General features: G+C 41.2%; 1 long non-coding RNA gene across 3 annotated transcripts; it reads left to right on the top strand.

The window, feature by feature from the left end:
- Window positions 1-704: 704 nt before the first annotated feature.
- Window positions 705-15,162, top strand: LOC111262560 (uncharacterized). Of its 3 annotated transcripts, none has more exons than XR_015311957.1 (4): window positions 705-828; window positions 1,053-1,331; window positions 12,524-12,889; window positions 14,833-15,162. It is a non-coding gene; the product is annotated as an uncharacterized LOC111262560 (long non-coding RNA). The 3 variants fall into 3 exon arrangements; XR_002681692.2 differs by lacking the exon at window positions 14,833-15,162 and adding an exon at window positions 14,031-14,209 and having other exon boundaries at window positions 12,681-12,889; XR_002681691.2 differs by lacking the exon at window positions 14,833-15,162 and adding an exon at window positions 14,031-14,209.
- Window positions 15,163-17,021: the final 1,859 nt, after the last annotated feature.

Genomic DNA, 17,021 nt, shown 5'->3' with positions numbered 1-17,021 from the left:
AGAAGCAAAGGCAGATACTAGGAGAATAACTAACAAGCATACAATGAGTCGTACAAGAGTGATAGCAAGCGTAGTAATACATGACGTCCGTATCGGTTGTACTTGGCCTGCGTAGACCCACAGTCCAGAGTCTTAAGCAAAGGAAAAAAATAAGGAAATCATGAAGGGCAGCAGAGGCCATTGATAGCCACAGCATGTGGCAACAAGGACTATGCTTAAGAGGAGTAAGATTAAAACGAGTTATGTGACGATTAAGGATGACCAACAAATCTGGATCTATTTCTTTGTATGAATGAGTAACCGACGGAGAAGAGATATTGTGTCGATCTATCGGTGAAGAGTATTTTAGTAATCTGTACGTAACAAGTACGTCTCTATGTTGGACTTAGGACACGTATAAGAGCAATACATTGAACGGATAAACCGCGCACGTAAGAACACAAACATTGACCGAATAACGTCTATCTCGGCCTTGGCCACTTTTAACGCTTCTTGTGGGAAATTGCTAGTTTGGGCGATATTGATTTAGCATAATCGCGGTAAATACTGAAAAAAGAGCTTCTTTTAATCATAGATATGCTTAGCACACCGATTTTGCTTGTTAGTTGGCTGCCGACCTGAGTTTACGGCGATCGTTCGCAGACAGGTGCTGTCCTCTAGAAGCTAAATTAGCGGCCACGTGTCCCCCAAACGCCGTATCGACAACGGCTGTGACACGCGTTTACCAATGTCAAGTGCATCATCAACGAAGCTGAAAGAGCTCTCTTTAGCTAGAACTTCGACATGCGGCACAGGCTACGTACGGGAAACAAACACATCATTACCGTGGTAATAACTTAAATATTTTAAGTATGTTAACTGAGTATTGTACTGTCTATAGTATTGATAAGAAGTACAGGTATTAAGAACTTGTCGCTTCAATTTCGTATGATCAAGTGGAAAGCTGCTCGCAAATTGTCTAGTGTCTCTATCTCTATGGTATTGTTAGGACATCTGATTCGAGCCTGGACATTTGGCCATAACGATGTCATTCTGTTGCATGACTTTTGCAGGTTTTTCGTATTTCACAGTACCGAACAGGCAAAGAGCGGAGTTAACGGAGAGCGAAAATACATCATATATAATGCCGATGGACAAAAAAGAAAAATAGACACTTGTAGTGACGTTATGACAGTGTAGTAAAGTTAAAAATGGGCTGGATCGCTATAAACGAATGTTCTAAGCGTGTGCTGAACAAAATCAAAATTAATCTTATAAGAGTGTGGGAACAATCGTCGCTCCCAATCACATACAATATTTCACGCTACCAATATATTTCGCGTAGAAACCAGGTAATCAATGGTTAATTTTTGGTACTTGGCCCAGATAAGGGCGACAATGCGTATGTTATGTGATTTTGCCCGTACTGTCTATCATTAGGATGTTCACTATGACAATCTGGGCAAGTTTAGGTTCTCTCTAAGAGAGCCTCGTACAGATCAGCCAACATTTCCTAGCTATCACGAACGAAATGCGCGAAGGCTGTAAATTGGCATTTGCGGCCAAAAACAAAACATCTTTTTGCCGCTAATCATTAGCCGATAAAAGCAGCCGATAGACATCTGGAATCGGTGAGGTAAACAAATAATCGCGCTAAAAATAACGAATGTAGGTGATGGGTTGACGAACAGTCATTGCCGTCAAATCGAGCGTAACGAGTAAAAAAGCACCATCTTGAATTGATATAGCTGCAGTGAATCTGCAGTGCGGTAGTCCAATGGCTGGGCATTAAAAAATCGTCAATATATTTTTTCCTACTAATTAGCAACATTTTATTATTAACTTTGTTTTAAAGGTCTCTGTGTAAATACGCTTGCATATGTATTGATTCGGTGTAATTTAAATGTACCTATTGTTGGTTCTACGCGCGCTAAAATGAACCAGGTGTAGGCGGTATTAGGCAAAAAAAAGAAGAAGAAGAAGATTTTTCCCAATGTTAAATACAGATAGATGAGATGCTGAGCGCCTCATTTCATAGTGGCTTCCTAGTAAACACATGGAATCACTATTAAACTGTTTCATGGCATTAGAATTATAGTATAATGCCGATGAACGCAACGTGGTGACAAAGAGTATTAAAATTAAAGGTAATTACGCAACTCCACTTTCCCATCCTTTTTTTCAAGTTAGCAAAGCATTTCATCTTCTCAATGATATTTTGTAAGTCTTAGATGAAAGGCCATTTTGGGGGGTTATCTTCATTATTCGAAATCATTTGAGTCTTCCCCCTGCATCTTTTATGGTGTGGTTGAATTACACACTCCTTTCTACTGTTACAAAACATGTTCTCTGTATTCTGGAAATCGTTTATTAAGTATCGCGATCAAACAATACGTTTTATCGACCTGACTTGTCAGCAGCGGTTACATTGTGCTGCGGTTTTTCAGGCTGAGAAAAGTACTATGACACGTAAATCGAACGTCTTCCTTTATAATACCGCCCTTATAGTTACTGAACTATGTTTTTACAGCAGAGCCGCATTCAGCATGCCACAGTAGCCAATTACCCATAAGAGTTTACCCTTATTTATTCATCTAAGTGGCGTTTTCCCTTTTATATACTTTCACTAGCCGATTGTCGTAGAGGTGTTGTCTATGAAGCAGCCGAACTTGGTTTTCACATAGAAAATTATTAATTATCTATTAGAGAAATAAACAGGCCTCTGTTAACAACGGTAGCTTTTACAGGAGAAACACTGACCTTTGTGTACTGGACCCGCTATGGGTATTCAGATTTTGTAGATAACGAATTGCAATTCAAAGCACATCATTTTCGTATCTCGTTAGCTAACGAACAAACGCACTTTGAATGCTCGCGCTACATCGTAACCGTAGCGTAATTAACTCGATGGTATTATTAACGAAGTGTAAAAAGCCTTTTGCAATTGGCTTCAGTGCGCGCAGCGTCGTCCACTGAAGTCGTCTAGTTTACTTCATCGGCTTGACTTTCGGTTAGCCCTCCGGCTATTTCAAGGTTTAAACATAAGTGTGTACAGTATAATAAGGCTAATTAGGACTGAGGTCAAGGACCAACTGGAAACGGGTTGAACTAGCTTAACAAATAGACGGGATTGCGTCTTTTCCAAATTAAATCAGAATTAGTATTTTTCGTACAGGTTCTGAGTTATATAGTATGCAGCTAGAAAAATATACAGTAACTTGATTACTGACAATTGTGCTTTAAATGTTTGTAGCCGGAAAGGGCTACAAGCATTAATAGGAAAAGGCGTGGTCATGTGCCCGACAATGCGTATAACAACAGATAACGCAGCTGCAGTTTTCTTATGATACAGATACAGAGATAGATTATGTCGCACTAAGTTTGACTAGTGTGTACAAAGTATATAGCACATACAAAATGTGCCAATCTTTGTCGATTTCTCATTTGCACCCTTGCCGGCTGCTTGAGTTCGCCAACGGTGTCTTATATCGCACCCATTTCGGAGTTGTCCACAACAGACCACACACCGTTCACTAGCCTTTTTGTTCTTGTTGTCCTCTTCTGTTTCTTGCCCCATAACCCACTACCCCGCAATTTCGTCTTACACCGTCAGCATGGCCAGTTCGATGCGACCCCTGTTATGACATGAAACTTCGCAGAGGTCCCTTGGTAGGCAGACAAATAGTCATAATATCGTAAAAGTGGACCAAGCTACTCGCGGCCGGCAATATTTCTTGTAGGAAGTCGCCCGCGACAGCCACTATCACTAACTGCGGCAATGCTGCTCACCTATAACCAGAGAACGGGTTTATATCAGACGCTGGCAGAGATCGTTGGGTAAATTCCATCGTTGATAATGATTCCGAACGAAATGACGAAAGGCTGAAACCATATAAGGATCTCTGAGCTAATCCTACCGAGCTCGTTCTAGAAAAAATACACAGCGGCAGGATAAAAACCGGCACCAATATATAAATGTACAAATACAAACAAACGGCTGATTTAGTGACAAGCTATATAGGAGTCATTGTCAAAATATGTTCAACTGGTTAAAGTACCATCGGTCAGGTACTCTTCGTCATTTCATGTGTCATTGTATTTGTGATCGAATATATGTATATTGATTAAGCAGGAAGGTGACGGGCGATTTCCTAACGGCGAGAGACGCTTTGGGATAGCTTGATCCTGGTAAATCGCAACCAATATCTTTGTGTAACCACCATAGGGTATCGCCGTCTAAACTATCAAGCCTCTTTCTTGAGATCAATAAGCACGCGATGCTATCAAGACATTTTAACAGCGGCGGGAGCAGCTGTCAGGAGCCATTATCTCTATGTACTCACTTTTGCTTGTGCAGAGGAATATTTGATTTGGTCCTCGCTTCCTTGCGAGTGTATGATTTACGAACGGCCAAGTGGTCGTCGGCTAGGTCGCAGGTGACGAGTGTAGCAATAGCTCTTTTGCAGAGGCGAGTACCCAACGCGACAAAAGATGTGAGCCTAAAATGAGTCTTCGTCTAAATAATTTACTAGTTAAGCTAAGCGTGGCCCAGTCATGATCCAAGATTATCGACAGCCCTAGATCATCTCTTCGACGTTTCACAATCCTTTAAGGTTGGACGCTGAAAATCCTTATACCCGTTGGAACGAAGAGAGCTTAGACTCCCGTTAGCGACTCCCGGTTTTATATAGGGCACCCTCCAGACCTCGCATAGAACTGATTTAAGGTTGAAGCGGTTGAATCATGCGGCCTACAAGAGCGGGAAACATACAGAAAGCTCGAACGATACCTTACAGCAAAACAGTTTAGACGCGAGAAATGGCCATAAAGTATGCCCAGTATTGGCCAGTAGGGTAGCCTAAATAAGCCGGGAGTATATAGTGATGTTTTTTCAATAAGCATTTTCGAACCGAAGTCATTCCTAAGCAATTAAGAGAATATATTTATAATGCCAGAAGTATCGTTATTAGCCAGCCTCTACATATAAGTTTTCCACTTGCTCTATACTTTATACCCTTTGGTTGTTTTTGGTTCTGAACTTATATTCAAGTCAGAGGACCTTATGAACATGAATTTTTGTACTTATGTTTATATATTTACTTGATTCCTTCAGACATGTTGAGAAGCTTCATTGCTTGCTGATGTAACAGTTCGCCTCTCACCGAAGCTATGAATTCATTAGACTTCATTCCATGTGCTTTACGTCCGGTGTCGCTGTTAGGTACTTCATCGGATGGCTGGCTGCCGGCACGAAACGAAGTCTGTCTATGTTCGGGTTCGAACCTGAACCACAAGGTGTCCCTAAGATTAGCAGGCAAATACACTTCCATTCATTCGTTCCATTCATTATATCTGTGGAACACTAACAAATGAATATGGCAGTTCATATGCTATGCTTGTCTAATTAAATTACCCAATATTTCCGATTGTTAATAAAAAGATAATAATAGCAGTGAACCTAACTTAAGTCGAAAATCGTGTCCAACACAGAAATCTATGGTCTCTTTCTTCTATTGCCGCCATACGCTGGTCATCAAGCGCGCTGGCACGAACATTTAGAACAAGTTGACTAATTTTAATGATACCACTTTAAGATTCAACAGTACGCCAAGCACCTCTCTATATCGATTAAGCGTTCAATCGCTCGTCTTGGGAGATCCTGAAATTTTCGCGGACTCACCCATCGCAGTTAGTCTGCATTCGGGCCCTACTTTTCTAGCAGGGTAATAGATATAAGTAATCCTTGCACTTATTTCGCTGTCCATTTTCATTTGTTTATTGCACATTGTCCCTCGCCAGCGCTGTCCTCCTTGTTCCAGGAAAAAAGAAGCAACTTTTCCCCGCTCCGGACAAAAGATAACGGGTAGGTTTTCTCTGATCTCTCACGCGTCTTTCCTGGTCATCAGGAGAGCGTGCGGAAGTATTCAGTGCAGCCCGGAGTCGGATCGGGCTTTTGTGGACAGGAGAAAAGCGGAGTTCGCTAAATAGAAGAGCAAAAGGGCAGGGAAAACTACTGCTGTCGCGATTAGTGCTACTAAAGCAGCTACTGTGGTCCTGAGAAGGGCGGGACCACTCGGTATAGAGAAGGATATATACATATATATATATATATATATATGAAGAGAGAAAGAGAGAGAGCGAGAAGACTAGCGTCTTACGTGCCCTGACGGTGTACGGTTTCCCACAAGGATCTACGTGGTTGTGTTTTCGGGTCTTAAAAGTATCCTTCGGTCAGAGGTACAATGATATTTCTTTTATTCTTTTACCGTCGGTTGTCTCAACTGTGTCGTATCGTGAAGTATCAGATGTGCGAAGGACCTCCCGTTCTGATCTTTGCAGCAGAACGGAGCAGCCCATCAGCAGGACTGAAATTAATCGGTCAGCTATACGTTGATATAGGTCGATAATGTTGTGTAGAGATACGGAAACAAGCGTAAGTGAACCTTGCTATTAGAACAACGCTCACATAGAAGAACATAAAGGTAGGGAAGCATGGTCCTCTGACCGGAAAGAGCGATCCCATGACTTGATGATAATAAGCCGCGGAGTGTAACATAGTTTTAACGCTAATTGTGGTTATTTGTTTTTGGTGTTTCATTTCAAGTGAAATGCTGGAAGGAGCCAATACGAAACGAGGTATTCCTACGCCCGAATTCACTAGGTGTCGCTAAATTTATCTATCATGCTAACTGTGTGACGTAGCTTTGGCTATATGCTAACTAACCTCTTTTTAATTATTAAAACTTATTAATGTAAAGCTCTCTTATATATATGTGAACCTCTTTGCCTTTACATATTTAGGGATTATGTTATTATTATACGAAGGTTGTGTAGCCATCACCAGAACGTCGTAGCGTAAATAAAACAAGGCTTTTTTTTTTGTAATTTGAAGTTGCCGACATTGACGGAATAAGTTAACCAGCATTTTTTTCTTTACCTCCTCGCACTTAATGTACTGAACAGTTGTTTTTGCTAAAACGGAATAGATTCATCCATTCTCATAAAAGTTATTATATCATTTTATCTCTAGTTGTTCTTTCTATCCGATTCGCTCATCTCGAGACACAGCGACCTCCTTCAATTTCGTAAGATCTATAAGACCCATGTGCGTACAGTTGTGCTTACGCATGCAGTGAACGCATTTTCAACAACATTTATCCACGCATTGTATATAGTGTATCACACTTGCTCCAGCCCCATCGAGTGTTGGGGTAGTTAAGCTTTTTTTAACCTTTTTTCTTTCATAAAACAAAATGCCCGAATGAACACCAGTTTAGCTGCATATCTGGGTATTCGGGATGGCGGCGTGGGGCTTGCGCCGACTAAAACCCAGAAGTTTACCTCAATCTGTCCTGGCACTGCTTTTGCATTACTTCAGTAAGCAGCGTGGCCAATCGATTTCAATTATAGTGTACATATAGTACAGTCACTGTTAATAATGTTACTACGACAACCAGAAGTCACATAGTCCCTCGACTATTACAATTCAAGTTAAGGTGAGCAACTATCATACTTATCTTATGAGCGCTAACAATACTATTCATTCTCTCGACATAGAAGTTATGTTCCATAGGCATTTGTATATGTCATTACATTAAAACATGAACATACTTTCGAGCGCAGAGCATGCATCACTGCCTACCGACCATTTGTTGTCTGCCTGTGTGCGAGCTGCTGCCCAGACGGTAACGAAAGAAAAAGGGCCCCGTAAACAGTTCGCGAAACAAACAAAAACTCTACGTGAGTGAGGAAAAAGCCTGGCCCCTGCTGTATTTCTCGCTTGCCACCGTCTGGCCCCTTTACTGTCTGCTCTAGCGCCATTGCGTTCCCATTGCAACGGGTAGTAAACACCATTTCCAGACGCGCAACGCCGCTCACTACGAGGCGGATCGAACGCAGTTCACTATTTCTTATGGAAGCCTTAAGCTTTTAGCTTTCAGGCTCCACTCAGCCCGTATTGTTGTTGTTGTCCGGCTCTTTCAAGGCTAACTGGCTATTTGGCAGTTTCCGTCCGCCCATTTCTACTAGTCTGGCGTAAGCCAGCATGGCCTGCTCAACCCTTTTTCCACACCAACCTACGTCTGCACAGCCTATACACAAAATGCACGCTGGTGCTCCAGTAGTTACAGCCGCCATTTCTTCTTTTGCCTTCTGCGGCTGCTCTTACCGTAGCGGCACCGTTGTGGCCAGTGGTGTTGTACGGTAGCTAAACGCCGGAACGTGACTAGACTTGTGCTTCTTGCTTCCATTCAGTGGGCTGGGGGGCGCCAACTGGCTAGCACGTTGGGCGGATACAAACGGCGCCTGTCGTCATTCAGGTACAGCGGGCAAAAGACAAGGAAGGAAAAACACCTCCTTGCTGGTATGCCAACCTATACGCTGGTCACTTGGCCGATGGTAAAACTGCCTTTGTGGTCGCTGGTGCCACGGTTCGCTGCTGTTGGTCATTGTTGTTATTATAGATACGGATATTAATGTTCTTGGTGGTAACGCGATTGTTGTTCTTGCCGAGGATGATGTTGTTGTCCTTCTTGGTCAGATTTGCATTTTGAGGAAAACTTAAGCTGGCGAAGGCCAACAGGCAACAAGCCTGACAAAGGCAAAATATACAGGTTGCTAATGTTACGGAAGCACAGCTTCATCCAATTTTGCTATATACCCTACACCGAACTCTGAGTAGGTCACAATTGAACTATTCCAGGTAGACAACGAACTTCTTTTGTTATAACTCTTTTTTGATAAATGAATTCGTTCCTACTACTGAATGTTGACACATGCATGTAGAAGCTGGAGGTCGTGTACTTTTCGTTAGGATGGGTTCAAGCGGATTTTTGTCTCGGTGCGCGATGAATCATAAAGAACTCGTGCGATACGGTGTGCCGCTAGACGAAACAGCGTTTGTTGATGTAGAGTGTAGTTGAATCCTATTCTAATTAAAAGGTCATATGACAATTTTGCAAATATAGCATGAGTTCCCCTATGTCCTCACACATTTCTGTACACGCCAAACAAAGATGCTATCCACCCGCTTCGTCCGCTACATTGGAGCTTTCACTAACACTTCTTTTTTTTACAGTTAAATAAACAAAAATGCTGCAATTTACTCCACTTTCTATAAATTTGTTTTTCAAAAAAAGGTACGTAGAAAAGTGCCGTACGCAAGGTTAGCGATTACGAGTTTAAGTTTTTCGGTAATTATAAAAGGTTCAGGCGGGCAGAAACGGTGCTTCATACATAATGCAGATTTCATAATTACATTGATATGTTTATCAGACTCTCAGTTGTCTTCTATGTTAAGTGTGATATATATATATATATATATATATATATATATGTATATATATATAAAATGAAGTATATACAACGGATTTTTTTGTTGAACTATTGAGAGTAAGTTCGACAACAGTACCATTTCTAGGGACGGCGTATGTCGGCAGCACTCTTCAGTAGTAGCTGCGGTAGCTTCTAATTTGAGATTCGCCGGCCCGAATTTATCGTCAAAAGAATCACGAATGATGTCTTAAATGTCTAGGGTGAAAATATAGAATTTTACGAGACTTCCGAATGCCACCGTTTAAAAGCATCACTGTATTCCTCTAATTTCACGCAGAAACGACAATTTCATTAGTATTTTTATAGCCGCTTGAGCAATATTAGATCTGATCAAAACTACCCAATTTAGCCCAACTTTCTAACTTCAAGATGGCTTTAATTTCGATTACCAGAATTGTGTTTTCCATGACAAAACAGTTATTCCTAGTTCTGCTATTGTTTGAGGCGCGAATTTAGACTGTTTGTCCAAGACAGTGCTTGTAAGCAATCGATAAGTAAGTATACAGAGCTGATGATTTTTCGCAAATTGGATTAAGTCTCATTTAGCGGCTCTTCTGCCACAGAGATACTTGTGACCTCTAGTAAAGAGATCCCCGCCTGATTACTGACAATAGGTGGCATACACATAACGGTATATAAAGCCAAGAGGGAGGAATTGAGCCGAACAGTATTGCGAGGGATCCTAGGAGCGGTTCGATATTGTATAGCCAATAAACGCTATAACAGCAGACGATTCTGAGCTAGCGTAGACGAAAATTGGCTTATTGTGTTGTTGCTAACTAGATCTTAGCTGCGGAATCCCCACGGGCCACTTGGTCGTGCTTCAATTTGCTTATTCTGTCCATAGACTCGAGTGGACTTCTCGATAGTCATCGAACGCCTCAATTCATTTCTGACGACCGAATACTCAGAGTATAACGTAATGCGGAAGGCGCTTTGAATTTTGGTAGTGATCAATATATCTGTGGCACGATACGTGCTATAGAATTTTAAATAATGTCATACGACAACTAAATACTCGTAAAAGACATGTTTCCCTATCCTTCCACTATAGCACGTAAAGCGCTATCAAAGTACTACAGTGGCGTTAGAGTACGTGTCTAGGCCACTATAGACGCTAGGAAGCGTGTAATTACCATTAGATCCAATTCAATTATAAAACTTAACTATCATATTCGGTTTTGAAGTTCAAGAATGCGTAATGGGTATACGAGACGCTTTGGCAAACACTCCTGTGTAAAGGGATGATTCTGTACGACAAGGATATATAGATTGATGGCAATAATTATAGTTTACCTAGTTCGGGTTCAATCCACCTATACATCTACAGCGGCTGACCGTGACGCAGCGGCGCGAACAAGTAACAACACACGTCGCAGCGTACGCATTATGTATGCACCGACAACAAGAGAGCAAGTCAGCACAATTCGACGATAGAATGATCACGTCTGAGCGGATGGGGGTCAAAACGACCGCTATGGAGGTTCCCCGTACGAACCACGTATCAGACGACAGTACCCTACACCTACGACACGTATGGAAGAGGCCATACGAACCAACTATGGTTAACTTATTAATAACGTTAACAACATAGGTGGCAATTACTGTGCTCGTACTGGTTCATGGCTCAACGATAGAAACCTGACTGCAAGGCCTTACAGCTGCCTTCTCGAAGTTAGAAAATACCAACAAACGCTATACATTCATCTTGTAATATCAAACATATAGGGATCGTCAACTGCGAGATGTAGCAAATGAATGACGAACGTAAAAATAACAGAACATCTCGGAAAACCGAAGTCCGTGATGCGAGGCCGCGACGTATTATTGTGTGAGGATCAACATTTCGGTAATCCTTTATACTAAAGATTCGTATTTGGGCACATGAGTAGTTCATACTTTTTGCGGCACTTTGACTAACATATTCTAGGCTTGGGAGAACTGTGATACGACACAGCTATATCTACGTAATAGCTATTGTTCCGCAGGTACAACCATAGGCTAACTAGCCCTAATTCTTTCCTTGTTTAGGCCACGTTACCTTCTTTATGTTTTCAGAGAGGATTTAACAACCTCGTCTACATCTCTCATAAAATTTTTAAAAACATTTCTCGCGTCTGATATCTCCTTTATGGGTTGCTTTGTTTTCCACCTAAACAGCCTTTACCGCTTCCTCTAACCACATTATTAATTAGGCCTCTAAACGTAATTCAGAATCAAAAGGTGGCTCTGTAACTCTGTGATAAGTTCATAGTCGGTTTCATCACCGGCTGTTGTTAGATTTTGTTTGCATGTTTCGAGTTCGCTACCTTTGCTATGATTCTAAAGTGATATCTGTCTTTGATTATAGCGATTTAGCAAAACTGTCACGCACAAATGAGTTTAGCGGGGAATCGAACGTTGCTATTGTTATTGTTAGATGATGCGTATCCTCTGCTAAGGCAGATTGATCCGTGGGCCGTCCAAGCCGTCCCTGTTTGCCGTTTGCCGTTTGCTGTTTGTAAGGTTTTGGTTCGTCTCTGCCGAGCTTCTATGGCAGTCTATGCTCTTTTCGCTCCGGCTGGTTTGCAAAGACCAGATGAACGATGAAGGTCGACTGTACTTCCCCAACAACGACAATTGCTTTTAGCCGCCTGTTTCCTTGGACTTCGCTTTGCGTCACATCTCCTATTGTGTCTAACGTCCACAGCTATGCGCTGGACCTAAGTAGGCCAGACAGTGCATTTCCGACGACAATACGACGGTGTGTGTGTGGCGATGGCAAGCGATCGAGGTTAGCGAGTCCCCCGTGCTTTCATTAATGATGGCGTGGGTTTGTGACTACTGGGTGCGTCTTTATTTTTGCCCCCCAAGGCTCAGTGTTCGATGTGCTTTGGCCCTAGTGTCAGTCTTATCTGCCTGACTTGCCCTTTTTCTTATATGGTCTTGTCCTAAACTGCTCCGTTTCGATTCCCACAACAATATGTGTCTGTCCGTGTATGTACGGTTTCTCCTTGTACCAGCAGCAGCATGAAGGTACAATTGGAGCGACATCTGCAGTCTGTTGCGGCTCTTGTCGTTACCCGCATAGGCAACTTGGACGGCAGGCACGGGATGCGTCGCGTATGTCGATTGCTGGACTTCGGGACTTTCTGGATCCTCCATAGAGAAATACTGATAAATAATATGTTGTACTGGGACGAGAAAAAATTTTGAGCTTTAATTGTTACAGGCGCCATTGCTAAAAGCAGCGAGAACGGGGAAAAAAGTAATTTAGTTCATCATTTGAGATGACAATGCACGTCTATCAGCGTACGTCTGTCTGCCGTTTACTAAGTCGTTGTCCCGTCTACCCCACAATAACCGGCTGTACAATCCACATCAAATAGGCTTCCGACAACTGATCTTAACAGACGAAACGGTAATCGTCAGCAAAATGGCGTAACGGGTCGCGGTCAACCAAGTCCTGTTTTCTACGAAAGACCTGTAGCAGCTGCGGGCGAAATGGCTTTAGTAGTTCAACTCGATACGATCGGTCGGCAATGATGTATATGAGGAAGAAAAAACGCGACAGCTGGCTAGAAGAGCGCCTTATTGGGTAAGTAATACAGGGTACTACATAGTTGGTACTGCTCCTTTAAGCTACCAATGTATGGTAACAAACGTATGCACTAATACATAGCCCGGTCATTATCTGATACTATGCTGACTTTATGTCGTGCCTATATGTTATTATATTTTCTTAGTGGACTTGTTGAGATATTAGTAAAAGTAGCGAGTACAAGTAGACTTCTACGGCAGTGAACACCAGCTCTAGTTTTACTTTTTACAAAATGTCATTTATATTCTGCTAGGTTTAGAATACGGGTATTCTATACATTTGTTACAATTTTAAGGCTTGACGGCACATTTCCTTCTGCACTATATTGATTTTTATCGTGACTACACGGACCATCCTCGCGCACTGACAATACAGTAGATGTAGTTCTGGGAACGATCGAACAGAGCTACACTATGAACAGCCTATTCTGTAAAAAGTTCAAACATGACCAGGAAATATCAGCACGCTCAAGTTACACTAGTTACTTACCTAGGGGGCTATTTGCCACGTCTCCCAAGCTAAAGAAAAAAAACTACAAGACGACGAAGAATCACTTCATAGACGTTTCCCGAGTCAGGCATAAGGTTCGCACTCTATCTGTCTTCCCAAAACTACTACTACTGCAATTTTCGTCCAGTTACGATAACTGATTGGCCTACGCACGCTAGATGCAATGGTACCGGAAAACAATATAGTAGATCCTCGCAGGAAAGATCCATAATGTCTTCTCAGTTCGATCTAGAATTTTACTAATGATACCAAAAAGCTTCCCCATAGAGGTATGCTTAATAAACACTGAATTAAAAGACCGGCTTTGAAATAACCCGGTTGATCTAACTGAGAATTCAATGAAGCTATCCCTCATATAACTAAAACGCGAAATCCATCTGTAAGTCAATAGCGCAAGGATGAAATCAAGAACCCGACAGCGTTGTACCGTACGATATTTGCAGGTTCTTATTTGATGAAATCGTTTTAGCAATTTTCTAGAAAAGTCAAGTTAAAAATACATGTTTGTATCTTATACATTACCAGTCAAGCTAAAAGTTTCGATTAACCCTCCTAAAACCGCGGTAAGCCCACGCTAGTGACAACTGTTGTTCTTTACTATCTGCTATGTCGTTTGTGCTGTAAAAAGCCGTGACGCGGTGCCCCGCAAGATGTACACGATCAAGAAGTTAATGAGCGATTAACAATAAGATCAAGGGAAGGGCAGAACAATCCGCAGATGTTTGTTATTTGATGGCCGTGTCATACCGTGTAAATCGAATGTGATTGATTTGTTCACATTAAGGATGTTTTATGGTATAAACAACAAAATAAACCATAAGCATAACAAAAACATCAATAGGGATTTTTTATTCAAAAAGGAAGAAAACAGTTAACAGATTCTACTCTAAATACAGTTAAAAAATAAATATACGATTCCAGATACACATATGCTGTAAAATGAATGCCAACTGATACCCGAAAACTGTTAGTACCACATTATCGGCTTCTGTTGCTCACTGGTATCAGAGACATATATGTATCTCAAGGAAAGCAAAACTATGCGTTCCCAAATTAAACAATTCGAATTATCTATTGAAAATTCTACCGCTATATTACAGTACAATGGTTAGTGCCAACAAAAGATACCATTGCAAGTTGTTTCGAAAAACGCTAGGCAGACGACACACAAACCAGATACCACGGACGATTTAAACTGCTACAAGGAAATGTGTCCGGCGCTCTCTTGTCCAGCTTGAAAACTGTAGAAAACTAACAATGAATGGCGAGAAAGGCCCCGTTTTGTTAATACGCCTTAGCGCTCCATTCGTCGTACTTAATCGTCCGCCTAACGACATGAGGGTGGCCTTTTTAGCGAGTAGGTTTCCCATCGTAGCAGAAGCGGTCAGCTAACACTGTGAATGGTACCTTTTCTGGTCTGTCCTTAATAGCCTACTGACGAGCGGCCTTCGTCACTTGCTTTTCGGGGTTGTTCTCCGACGTACTTTTATGCTGTCGTAGCCTACGTTTGTTGACCCGGCCGCAGTGACCATTACCGACTGCTTCCCAAACTCAGCTCAGAACCCACATTTCCAACTAATCGTTCACAGAGGAAAGTGTAAGCGACGTCGTTTAACTAAGTAGACATCTAGAACAAACAACGACTTATAAAATACGGATTGCATACCCCATCGTATAGGCTGAACATTTTCACAACGCTTTAAGCCAAATAAAACACGCATGAAACTTATTAAAATTTCATAATTTGTATTAAAACATTTATTAAGCAATAGTTATTTTAATAATAAAGTAATGTGTTGTTAAGTAATGAAAGTTACAATTACATTTGCTGGCTTTATGAGGTACGACCATATCAGCCTTCGATGAATATATAGTTGAGCTATCGAAAATTCGTATAAATTCGGCTTTTTATTTAGCACAGTTTCAACACGAACGAATAGTCTGGTTCAAAAAATGGTGGTGGTTGAAAAACAACAAATGTCACATTTGCCTATTTATGTCCATTATCAACATGGGCTCGACATATTTTGCATTTACTGTTGTTCAGACGTTAGACTGGGGGTCGGGGGGCGTCTTCTGAACCCCATGTTAGCCGTTCGAACTTGACCACGTCAACGCACTGATATGTGAGAATCGGCGAGTCCACAGCCCTACTTACGCTAAGAAAATGAAAATGTAATTTTGATGCAACGTAATGCATAGTAACTATACGTGCGAAGACATTAAGTACTTGGTAAAAATTAAACTTAATATCATTGAGTAGTTGAATAAGGAGCTGAAATGAAAGTTCAGAAATGTAAACTTCCGCGAGTGTGATTTCAGCAAGACTATGCGTTGGAAAATTATGGCCAGATGTTAATTTTAGACGGCTTCGAGAATAAGGACAGACTTGTTACGGATATATGTATATTTCATTGCCCTTAAACACTGCCATTAAAATACTGGCTCGATTGACATATCATGTACCAGCATATCTGCTTTCCTATGATGATTTGCCCTTGACTATGTAGCTCTTATTTTGAAGAGTATCTAATAACTTTTTTTTAAGCAAACGTTACAACAAGAGACAATCAATTATTTCCAAAAGAAGGGCAAATCAGAATATCAAGTACTTACAATTAGACCCAGCGATGAAATTTATATGGCCTCCTGAGTCCGCATACGGACCGAGGGTTAAGTGGTGTTGTTAAATTTATGACCACGGCGCCTCGTACGGGGAAACCTCGATACTTCAGTCAGCCTATACTATACTATATATATATATATATATAAAACTATGAATTAGTTATTAAAATACTTTACTAGTTATAGGCGCATTTTATGCAGGACTCGCAGAGCCCAAACGAAACTAATTTGGGCTTCATGGGATTATGCCATAGACATCGTAATTGAAGCGTCACATGAAAGTTTAATGTTAGCTCGGATATTAGTTCGCTATTTGTGTACAGGTATATATTAAAGCTTGGACGGGATCTAAACAATCGTCCATACATATCTTTCCGATTGAAGCCGGATCAAGTAAAACGGGTGTCACGGGTACATTTGGATACCCCCACGCGTGCTGCGTTCAGCTGGAACAGGTGGCCATCAGCTGTCATGAAAATTTGTGTAGTACCCATTTGTAAGAATTGTCAAGATGAAACGGACCGCGTATAAAGAACTACTAAATATGAACTAAATGTACAACATTCGTTGGCGCTTTTAGATTTTCATTCTTTTAATTTTGCTTTTTTGAAGCAATGACAACAAACACGGAATAAAGGATCATTAGGTTCATAAGGTCTGCTAATCGTTGAATCGGTAAAGCTTTGCACTGCGACAAGAGATGCATTTCTATAAAATGAAATTGGATTTTTCTTTAAACTAAGCAGCATCAAAAAATGCAACGCTTTCATTATTGACCATTATAAAAACGGCTACATTATCCTGCACTTCTATGTAAACTTAAGTTTCCGCACATCTTCTAAGCTTATAATACGTACTGTATGCGACGTAGTTATACACGTCGACACACTTCACCGCGACCCGACTCGAACCTACTGAATATGATATAAGCTTGGATCTTCTTTATCTTAATTTGAGGCCTATTTTTCTCAAAATACCATTGTATGCTAGTTGT

This window comes from Varroa jacobsoni, unplaced genomic scaffold, assembly GCF_002532875.2.
Source record: "Varroa jacobsoni isolate VJ856 unplaced genomic scaffold, vjacob_1.0 scaffold_674, whole genome shotgun sequence".
Lineage (NCBI taxonomy): Eukaryota > Metazoa > Arthropoda > Arachnida > Mesostigmata > Varroidae > Varroa > Varroa jacobsoni.
The sequence above is the reverse complement of the archived record's forward strand: the minus strand, read 5'-3'. Positions and strand labels throughout refer to the sequence as shown.